Here is an 11,308-nt window from a genome sequence, read left to right on the forward strand (position 1 = left end):
GTCATCGTCGTCATCATCATCATCATTATCATTAATTATTATTATTATTATTATTATTATTATTATTATTATTATTATTATTATTATTATTATTGTTGTTATTATTATTATTATTATTATTATTATTATTATTATTATTATTATTATTATCATCATTATTACTATTATTATTGTCGTTGTTGTTATTATTATTATTATTAGTTTTATTATTGTTGTTGTTGTTGTTTCTGTTTTTTGGTCATTTAAATTCTGAATGGCATCAATTGGTTTCATTTAGAATGGAGTTCATATAAAAATCTTGAAAGTTTTGCCCTTTTATTAGCTTAAATGAGAAAGAAAAATATATAAAACAATAGAAATTTCTAAATAAAACTGATCCCCCCACATCAAGCTAACAACAATAACAACAACAACAATAATAATAATACCAAGTAGCAGAATTGATTTCCAAAATAAGCTAAAAAAAACTTGTTCTTTCCAATAACTGGAAGTAATAAAAATTGTCTTTATTCCTTCTAATGTCTATAAACTCTTGTTATGTTACTTATTTAAATACAATTCTGTATATCCTTAGAGTAGCTTCGTTAATTACATTATCCTTTATTTTTATTTTAATTATTTCTTTTTCACCTAAGCCAAATTATCATTAGCTGACTGAAACTTTAAAGTTACTGTCAACAACATTCTTGTGTCAGAATAATAGATTTGTACTCAACAAAAGTACAGACTAACCCATCAGATTAATGTAAAATTATTTTTATTATAGCCGAATATAAAACAAACATTAATATCTATTTTTTTCCCCCTGATCTTGGTCTAATTAATTCACATTCTTTTGGAGAACATTCAAATTTTTCTTTTTGCTTCAATCTGTTTTTCTTCCTTAATTTTGGTCAAACTCATTCTGTTAACGAATGGTGCATTTAAAGGTGACAAAAGGTTAGGTTTTATTAAGAATATTTGGTAGCTATTTATTTGTGTGGTTCCATCATACTGCTACATAATGAGTTCTCTGTCAGCTTTGACACTGAACATTCACTTGTTTGATTAAATGCATGACAGACACATTAAATTAAAATGTAAGTGGTTGAGTATTCCACCGATATCCATACCCTAATGTAATCCTAAAGCCAAAATAGTATAACACAATATGTAACAAGACTGATCCTTTGAATTGCAATCCAGAATACAATCCAATATGTCTGACTGGATTTCTCACAACTTCTGTCAATGCATTCCTCGTTGCTGCATTCTGAGTTCAAGTTTTGCTGAGGTCGACTTTGCCTTTCATACTTTTGGGGTTGATAAATTAAGCATCAGTTAAATACTGGGGATCGATGTAATCTATTATATCTCCTTCCCACAAATTGATACCCTTGTGATAAAATTTGAAACCATTATTATTATTATTATTGTTATTATTATTATTATCATCTTGTTGTGGAGCGTTCAATTTTATTTAGAAATTTCTGTTGTTTCAAAATATTTTCCTTATTCCTTTAGCGAATAAAAGGGCAAAACTTTCAAGATTTTTATACGAAATCTATGCTAAATGAAACCAATTGATATTATTCAGAATCAAAATGACCAAAAAATAAATAAATAAATAAAAAAAGAATGAAAGAAAAAAGAAAGAAAGAAAGAGAGAAAGAAAGAAGGAGAGAAAGAAAGAAAGAAATACTACCAACAATAAGACATTTTAAAATCAATTTATCCAACAATCGTTTATCTTTTACTTGTTTTATTCATTAGACAGCTGTAATGTTGGGGCATTGCTTCGGAGAATTTTAGTTTGATAAATCAACTTATGATAAAACGTCAATGTTTTTATTAACTGTGACTAATAACAAATTTCTTAAAGAGGGAGAAGGAAACGAATTAAGATGTCTGGGTTTCCATGAGTCATCATGCTGTACCTTGTTGTTAACCCTCCGGAAATTTGCAGACCAGATGAAGTTCTGTAACATTGATGAGGAAGAAGCATTAGTTATGAATTGAGGGAAAAGGTGCAATGTGATCATCTACCAGCTAACCGGGCAAATTTTTAAGGTGTTTTGTATCGTTTTTGTTGTTGTTTAGTACTAATTAACCCCACAATTAACCAGATATATAATCAAATGTTATGCATTTTTGGAAAAGTCCTTTGAGCAATTTGTGTGAGAAAATAGACAAAACACGTAGTGTAATTTCAATTAATAAATACAAAGAGAAAAGATATTACGCTACTTTACATAGAATGTTTAATGATACAATATTTTGTGAAAGGTTATCCTTTTCAAATAGAAGGAAAATTATAATCAAAATGTTGGAAGCAATGTTACTGTTGTTGCTCTTTGACCTCAGGTTAACCCTAACAGAGTATGTATCAAATGTATTCAAGTCCCATACATCACATCTTTATAATATTTATTCTGTATCTAAGAAAACAGTACCAAATGCATCCTTCCTTTTTTTTAATATAGTGGAGTGTGAGTTGAAAGATATTTGGATGGTGTATGCAGAGACACCTTTATTGGTCCTTCTTGTAAGCTTCTTCACTCTTGGAGTGAAGCTCTACTTGAAAATTTTTTACACTGTTTTTCCCTCTGACAATCAAAATTAATTTCAAAACAAGTTCTTTTTTTTTTTTATGGTGGGCCATTAACATTAATGGCCTGAATTTTTGCATGGTCTAGTTAACAAAATTTTAATAAAAATGAGACATCACAGATTATCCTTTCTCTCACTTCTTGACAATTTAAGTAACATTATCATTTTTCTTTCCTTTTAGCTTGTTCAATAAATTTAATCAGTAATAATATCCTTATCTTCATCTTGAGTGTTTTGCAAATGTTAAAAGAAAAAAAGAAAAGGAAGAAAAATATATAATTGATTGTGATTGGAGAATCTTCTGTGGATTAAATAGTAAAATATTTTATGTTGAAAAGTGTTAGACAGTCAATAATGATTCTATTTAAATATTCAGTCTAAGAATGAGAAGCTGGCGACAACTGATGTCACACGATGGTTGGAGTGCATTGCCTTCACGTCAATATAATCTATTTCTGACACCCTATACTGCTACCAAAGCACTCACACATGCATACACATAACTTATGTGCATGCACACACACTGATACAGACACACACGTGCGTGCCTGTGTGCACACATGCACACAGGCACTCACACATGCTGCATACTTACACATTTTGGCATTCACTCACACATATAACTTTCTTCTCCCTGACATTGACCCTTTAATAAAGGCAACACTGCAAAAGTAAACGGAAAAGAAATCCAAATGATGGTTCTTAGACTCAAAGGATAGACTGATAAATTGTCTGCTGTAACTCAGTCTCTCTTGAAGCTCGAGTATATTTAATAGAATTCACTCCGCTGTGCATTGGTCTGTGAATGTTCAATCTGAGAATTAGTTTTTGTGTACCTTGCAGGTTTTGTGAGGGCTTTTAATACCATCTTTCTCTTTTGACTAATTCTAAAATCCCCTAAAATATTAAAAGCATACACAGAATAATATTACTAGTTTTGTTTCTTGTTGCAAACATTTCACTTTGTATATATTGTAAATCACTTTAAGAAAGGAATCAAAGACATACACATTTTCTTTCTCTTTTAAAAATCTTTGAAGAGCCACTTTATAACGACCAAATCTATTAAATTCACTCTAAACTTAAATTTATTTTATGAGATGTCAAACTGCGACTTGGTCACTAACACTGCTCCACCATAACTACTTGGTACGTCTGTTATTGATCAGTTATTATGGGCCTAGAAGTTGTTTTATTTTACTTAATTTCTCTCCCATTGAGTTTACAGACAAGGTTTCTCTTATATTCACATACATCAACTTTGACCCATTAACTTCAGTCACCTGTCGGTCATCATTATTCCTTTCTAAGTTTACATTCTTATGATACTGTGATTCCTCATGAAATAAAATTAAAATGAATTTAACAGCTTATTGTGCTATTAAATGGTTCTATCATGATATAGTTCTTTAAGTTTCAACACTCACTCACAAAACAAGTCAGTTGCTGGACAAGTACAACGCTGTAATTTTGTAAATCTGATATCTTCTATTTTGTTGTAACTTGGGAGGATCGTTAAGCCAATATGAAACACAGGCACTGGTTCTTTTTCACTTCTTTTATTACACTGTGTAACACGACTTTTGTCCTTGGGTAGCAACTGTTATTTTCTATTTGCTGACCCCTAGAAAGTATGAAAAATGGCTAATATTTCCTTTAGATTTTGCCTTTGATACATTCATTCAAACCCCAAAGAATCTCTCCTTAAACAACCCTTATTCAAGGATCATTTGAGCAGGATGGGCTACTCGACCTGAAGAAAATTCTAACTGGGCCTCACCTGCAAGGTCATGCACTGTTTATCTTTATATGAGATCACCTTGTCGCGCACATATTGTTGTGATGCATGTGCCTGGTGTACCCTTATCAGACGGGTAGTCATGATGGGTATATTGGGCTTTCTATATTTTACCCCAGTATCACTTTGATGACATGTACTGCTCTCTCACTCAATGAAAATAATAATGGTAATAATAATAATAATAATAATAATAATAATAATAATAATAATAATAATAATAATAATAATAATAATAATAATAATAATAATAATAATAATAATAACATAATTTTCTTATGGTTTCTTAAACATTCACTAGAACAAAACTGTACAAATCCAAATATATGGTACCCTAGGCATAACACCTACATGAACTTCTAACTTGTTGTCTCTTGGGGTCTCTGGGTGAGACTTGGATCCAACTTGTACAAATGCAAAACAAAAGTCAAACATAAAATAATAATAATAATTCCTTCTTCTACAAGCAGGGCTGCAATTTTGGGGGTTATTCGATTAGATTGCCCCCAATGTTCAACTGGTTTGTATTTTATTGGTCCTGAAAAAAAATGAAAGATAAAATCAACTTCAGTGGATTTTGATCTCAGAACATGATGAAAAGATTCTGCCAGTTCACCACCGTAACAAGAACAACAACAAAATACAACAATAAATTTTGGCACATAAATTTTGGCACATGATAGAGTCAGTTGTAATTGAAGGAATCTCAGTCACTAATCTTTGTGGATTCATTAAAGAGTAGTGACATTCGTGGTCACCTGTATTCTCCCCTGAGGACAGTGGCCAGAGAAATACGATGACCAAATGTACACACACACACACACACACACACACACACACACACACACACAGATACAAACATGCTCACATGGAGATATGGCTGCAGCTTATAACTAAGGCTCGAACAGAGAAGTATTATTCCTTAAGCATTTGTAAAATATTTACAGTCTTAGAATCAGATACCTTATTTGCATAACCAAAAGCAATAATTTCACTTTAAGGTTTCCAACAGCAACATCATTGTCTTTATCATAAATTCTCTTGTGATATCTATCATCCTGTAATATTTACCAATATTTATGACTCAGTCCCATTCCAGCTATAAAATTCAATTAAAAGTCTGCAAATACCATTCTAACTGGGAAGAAACGCAGCACAAATCAATTAAATACTAAGGTAATTAAATGCACTAACCTGTAACTTTTGACTTGAATGTCTATCTAGGTTATTAAAACAAAGAGAATCTTTTGCAGCAAACGAAAAACGCTCCCATGTGGGATTTGTATAAGCGAATATATTTAGTGATTGTCAGTTTTACTACAGCTAAATGTTCTGCATCATTGCAGAATGTTTCTCTATGAACTTGCTGTAAAGTGTAAAATTTATTTACATGAAGTTATAGCATGAATCTAAACCGTTGGAAGCATTTGGCATTTAAAAATAAATTGTGATACCACCGGTTCTAGAAATCGATGTTTGGTTTGGAATGTTACATTTAGCGGACATGTTATGTAAAGAAATCAGGTAAATAAAGATATACAGACACATTCGCAAAGAAAGACATACATGCACTTCACACACACACACACACACACACACACACACACACACACACACACACACACACACACACACACACACACACACACACACACACACACACAGCCACACACAGCCACACATGGACATAAGTATACATGCGAATATGTATATTGACATAGAGACTAAGATATATATGTACATTTTAATATGAGTGCATCGATATAAGCATGCATACATGTGCACATGCACACATGTAACAGCATGGATCATAGGTGTAAGTACGCATAGGTACACACATGCACGCGAACATCAATACGAATACATCGATAGAAGTACACACACACACACACATATTTCAATATGAATACACTAGCATATACATTAATACATGTGCACACAGTTATCAATGCAGATACAGGAATAAATATGCATACATATTAGTATCAATGCACACACACACACACACACATACACACACACTAAGATGGATGCAAAGACATAAGTATACATATGTGCACGTGCAAGTATCACCAAGTATATATAAGAATAAGCACATATATATGCATACATGCACACATTCAGCAAGAAGGATATATAGCAGTAGAGGCATTGATAGGTACACATTTCGACATACACAAGATGGTAGATGGTTAGTCACATTTCATACTGGCAGTTAATATTCAGAATAGGTAGATTATAAAGTAGATATAAACGTTTTTAGTATCAACAACTGAGTCAAAGTTTCACAAACATTAGGTATTTAGCAGCATTAAAAGCCAGTTCCCAAGTGCAGCATGAAAACGAACGGAAGAAACTAAAAGTGGTTTCTTCAGATTGCAAAAGACCACTTAAAGTTAATCACGATAATTTTGTGAATATATTTATCTGAAAATGGCATAGATTTATGGGATTATCCTTCCTAAAAAAAGCAAAAATGTTTTTGTCTATTGCTTCTTTTTGCAGAACCGATTCCATTTTCCTGAAAGTTTTTCTTGCCCTAAGGATTGGAAAGACAGAGAGGTTTTATAGTGCATATGATTTATTCATGAAGAAATATGTTCTTTAAGTTGATCGATGTTGAAATGAAGTGTTTTATAGGAAACTCGAGAATTACGGCTGGAATGTGCTCATCATGAATGCGTTTGTATGTCATTGTGTTACTTCATGGTCAAGAAATATAACATCTTTTAGAAGGTTATCTCACACTGCTACATATATCACGTTAATATATGCAGTCTTAAATGTATGATATAATGATTATATTATTAATAATTGTTATTATTATAATTAAGGTGGCAAGCTGGCAGAATCATTAGCACGCCGGACAAAATGCTTAGTGGTAGTTCGTCTGACGAAATGCTTAGTGGTAGTTCGTCTGACGAAATGCTTAGCAGTGCTTCGTCTGACGAAATGCTTAGTGGTAGTTCGTCTGACGAAATGCTTAGTGGTAGTTCGTTCTGAGTAGAAATTCTGCTGAGGTCGAATTTTGGAGTCAGTAAATTAAGTACCAGTTAAACACTGGGGTCAATGTCTTTTAATGTAATTCATGTGAGCCCTTGTGTCCAATAAAAGAATCAATTATCATTATTATTACTATTATTGTCAAGGTGGCTAGCTGGCTGTCACAGTCAGTAGCTTACTGGAGCAAATACTTCACAGCATTTCTCCTAGCTTTACATTTTGAGTTAAGGTTCTCAAATCTAATATTTTCTTATCCTTCCTTAATATCTAGTTGTTCTTTTTCAGTTGGTCACAAACTGAATTGCATTTCATGATGCTCTATAACTATTCTCTATCATTAACTATGGTAGATTCTCAGTTTCATGTCACATGTCCCTGCCAATAAGAACAATTTTGTTGAGTGGCTTTTGGTTTCTATTACAATGCAGAAGCCTGCAAAATACATCTGATATTGGCCTGTTGTGCAACATGATAGAAGTGACCTGTAAAGACCACTCCACATTGAAGCAACAGTAGCAGAGATGAGATAATTGGAATGTATGCAGAAATCTCTTTGGTTGTGTGCTCTAGACCAAACACAATATGGCTAGAGGAAATTAACTATGAATTTAATGTAAATCATATTGGATATTATAAATGCCAATTTGAGACAGACAGTGAATAATAATAACAGGTCAATTCAATTGAGCAAATTATCTTCTTGGAGATAAAAGAGCACAGTTAAAATAGCAGAAATAATTTATAGTATCTAATTAAAGAAGGAATTACAGGTGGTCTGAGATGTTATTGGGAAAGCAAATCACCAAGTAAAGCCTAATTAGGGAGATTGTGCCCTTAATAGAGACGTGGTTGCTGTCTTAGTAAGTTGTTGCTTATAATGTCAATTATTATAGCAAGAGAGGGTGATAAGAGAGAGAAAAAGACAGAGAGAGAGAAAAGGTGTAAGTGATATAATATGTTAGATAAAACCCAGAGAGAAAAACAAATATCCAAATTATTTCGTTAAGTAGCTTTTATTGGATTAAGATCTGTTATTTTTTGGAGCGAATGTTCTTAGCTGTGAAAAAAGACGAGTTCCTTTGAAAGAAGAATACTGAGTGAAAATAGTTAAGCTGAATCACATTAGAGAACTGCTAAAATTTTCAGTGCATTTCAACAATTGTAACATGTTTTTGGTTTGTCTTTGAACACTGTTAATTAAAGACTAATCAATCTTGACAGTACCTGAAACACAAACAGAGTAGTATCAATGTCGTTAAATGATTTATCTAATTATTCAACACCAACTGGATACAACCTAATTACTCTAAATACAAAGTGGCTAATTGCTGTTCAACATGCAATAGGATTCTTCCATAAATTTCCCAAACATAGCTCCATCTCTGTAACAGTCAGACAAAGCTGTTCCCTATTGATCACAACTAATTCTTCATACTCCATTCTTCTTAACTCAAAACTGGTTGGAATAAATCACTTTCTGAATTTATATCTAAGAGTTTGTTTCCTTTATAAAAGACTGATGTATTTATGGGAAGAATAAATAACTGTTATTCACCTTCCCACCACAGAAAAACAGCATCATTCATATATGAAGAATTACAAATAATTCTCGTTTCTATCTCCTTTAATTTATGATTCAGCTGAGAAGTGCAAATCTGTTTCTTGGTACCCATACTTCAAAATATTTTCTTAGATTAAATGACAAATCAGGAATGGGATCCCAGAAACTAAAATTAAAGAAGATATTCCAACCTTCAAGAACAGTTCTTCCTTTTGGTAAGATGTTATTATTTTGAATTACTCTTTTAGTCTTTCACTTGTTTCAGTCATTTGAATGTGGCCATGCTGGAGCACCACTTTTAGTTGAACTAATCGACCCCAGGACTTATTCTTTGTAAGCCTGGTACTTATTCTAATGGTCACTTTCACCGAGCCACTAAGCTATGGGGATGTAAACACACCAACACCGGTTGTCAGGTAATGGTGGGGTGGACAAACACAGACACACAAACAAACACACACACACACACACACACACACACACACACACACACACACACACACACATATATATATAGAGAGAGAGTAGAAAAGAATATAAAGGTCATCTTGCCAGAAAGCTCTGCTTCAAAAAGTCCCATCCAATCCATACTACCATGGAAAAGAGGATTTAGAAATGGGAAATGATAACAACAACAACACCAGAGATGATATATAAACCTAGAATTGTAAGGGCAATCTAGCAATGACTTAAGTTTTAGTTAGCAGGAAAGAAGATAAAATTTTACTGCCATGAAGCCAAGTGACCATGGCTGAGATGTAGAAAAGATAAAAGGAGAAATTTCATATAGGATATTTAATGAAAATTATGGATGCACAAGTGTTGTATTCAAATCCGAGGTAGGATGATGAGTAAGGTAGAGTTGTAAGTGCCTGATGTGCATGAATAGTTAGTGGTAAATGTACATATAAGATAAATACCTTTAAATGCTTGGAAGGCTCTGTAGAAATAGTTTATAGCTTTTTCTGATAGGAACAACGTTTATTTCTTCTTCCCATAAATACATCAGTCTTTTATAAAGGAAACAAACTACGGGATATAAATTTCGGAAGGAGATTTATTCCAACCAGTTTCAAGTTAAGATAAATGCAGTATGAAGAATTAATTGCGATCACCATAGTATATCACTTTCGAACGCATAGGGAACAAGTTTGTCTGACTATTTCAGAGATCAACTACATTTGGGAAATTTATGGAAGAATCCTGTTACATGTGGAAGAGCAATTAGCCACTTTGTATTTAGACTAATTAGGTAATATGCAGTTAGTGTTGAATAATTACGTAAACCTTTTAAAACCAACCTCCCAAAAACTGTCCTTGGTTCTATGATAGAAACTTCCTGTTTAAAACTAATCTAAATTAAGCCCCTCTATCAAAATTGCATGTTGATTTATGTTCCATACACTAATTTTATAATGACAAAGTTAGTTTACTAAACACCTTCATGCTTTTAACATTGATGCAAACACCGACAGTGTATCACAATAGAAATTTAGTAATGAAAATGTTACACCAGTATGTGATTTATGAAGCAGAAGAAATAGATGTCCTGAAAGCATAGTTGCTGGGTAAGGATTTGGTGAAAAAAACTCAGAGTTAGTTTTCTTTTTTATGGTCGAATGTCCTTCTAGACACCAACTGATTTAAATGCCTCTTGCATGTAAGGATTCATGCTTCCATGCTCTTTAATAATAATAGTTTTCTTATACAATCACAACATCTTTAAATTAGTTTGTAAAGAATCTTATCACTTCAAAAACTCAGTCATGGTCAATCCACCTGTATATAAACTGAAAATAGTTTAATCAACCTCATGTTTATGAAAAGCATAATTTTGGCAAAACTCAGTGGGCTGTCAGCTTTTGATGTAAACATATATATATATATATCTAACTATTTATCTGTCTATCTATATATTTGTCTGTCTGTCTGTGTGGTTAAAAGCTTGCTTCCCAACCATGTGGGCTTGAGTTCAGTCCCACTGCATGGAAGTTTGAGCTAGTGTCTTCTACTATAACCCCAGGTCGACCAAAGCCATGTGAGTGGATTTGGTAGATAGAAACTGAAAAAAGCCTGTTGTCTATCTATGTATCTATCTATCAATCTATCTATCTATCTATCTATCTATCTATCTATCTATCTATCTATCTATCTATAGCAATGGGCTAACCAGGACCTTGTCAGTGGATCTGGTAGATGGAAACTGAAAGAAGCCCATCGTATATATATATATATATATATATATATATGTAATCATGTAAGGGTGTCTTTGTTTCTGTATTTGTCCCTCCATCACTGCTTGACAAATGGTGCTGATGTGTTTAAGTCCCTGTAACTTAGCAATTCAGCAAAAGAGA

The sequence above is a fragment of the Octopus bimaculoides genome, chromosome 18 (assembly GCF_001194135.2).
Source record: "Octopus bimaculoides isolate UCB-OBI-ISO-001 chromosome 18, ASM119413v2, whole genome shotgun sequence".
NCBI classification, from domain to species: domain Eukaryota; kingdom Metazoa; phylum Mollusca; class Cephalopoda; order Octopoda; family Octopodidae; genus Octopus; species Octopus bimaculoides.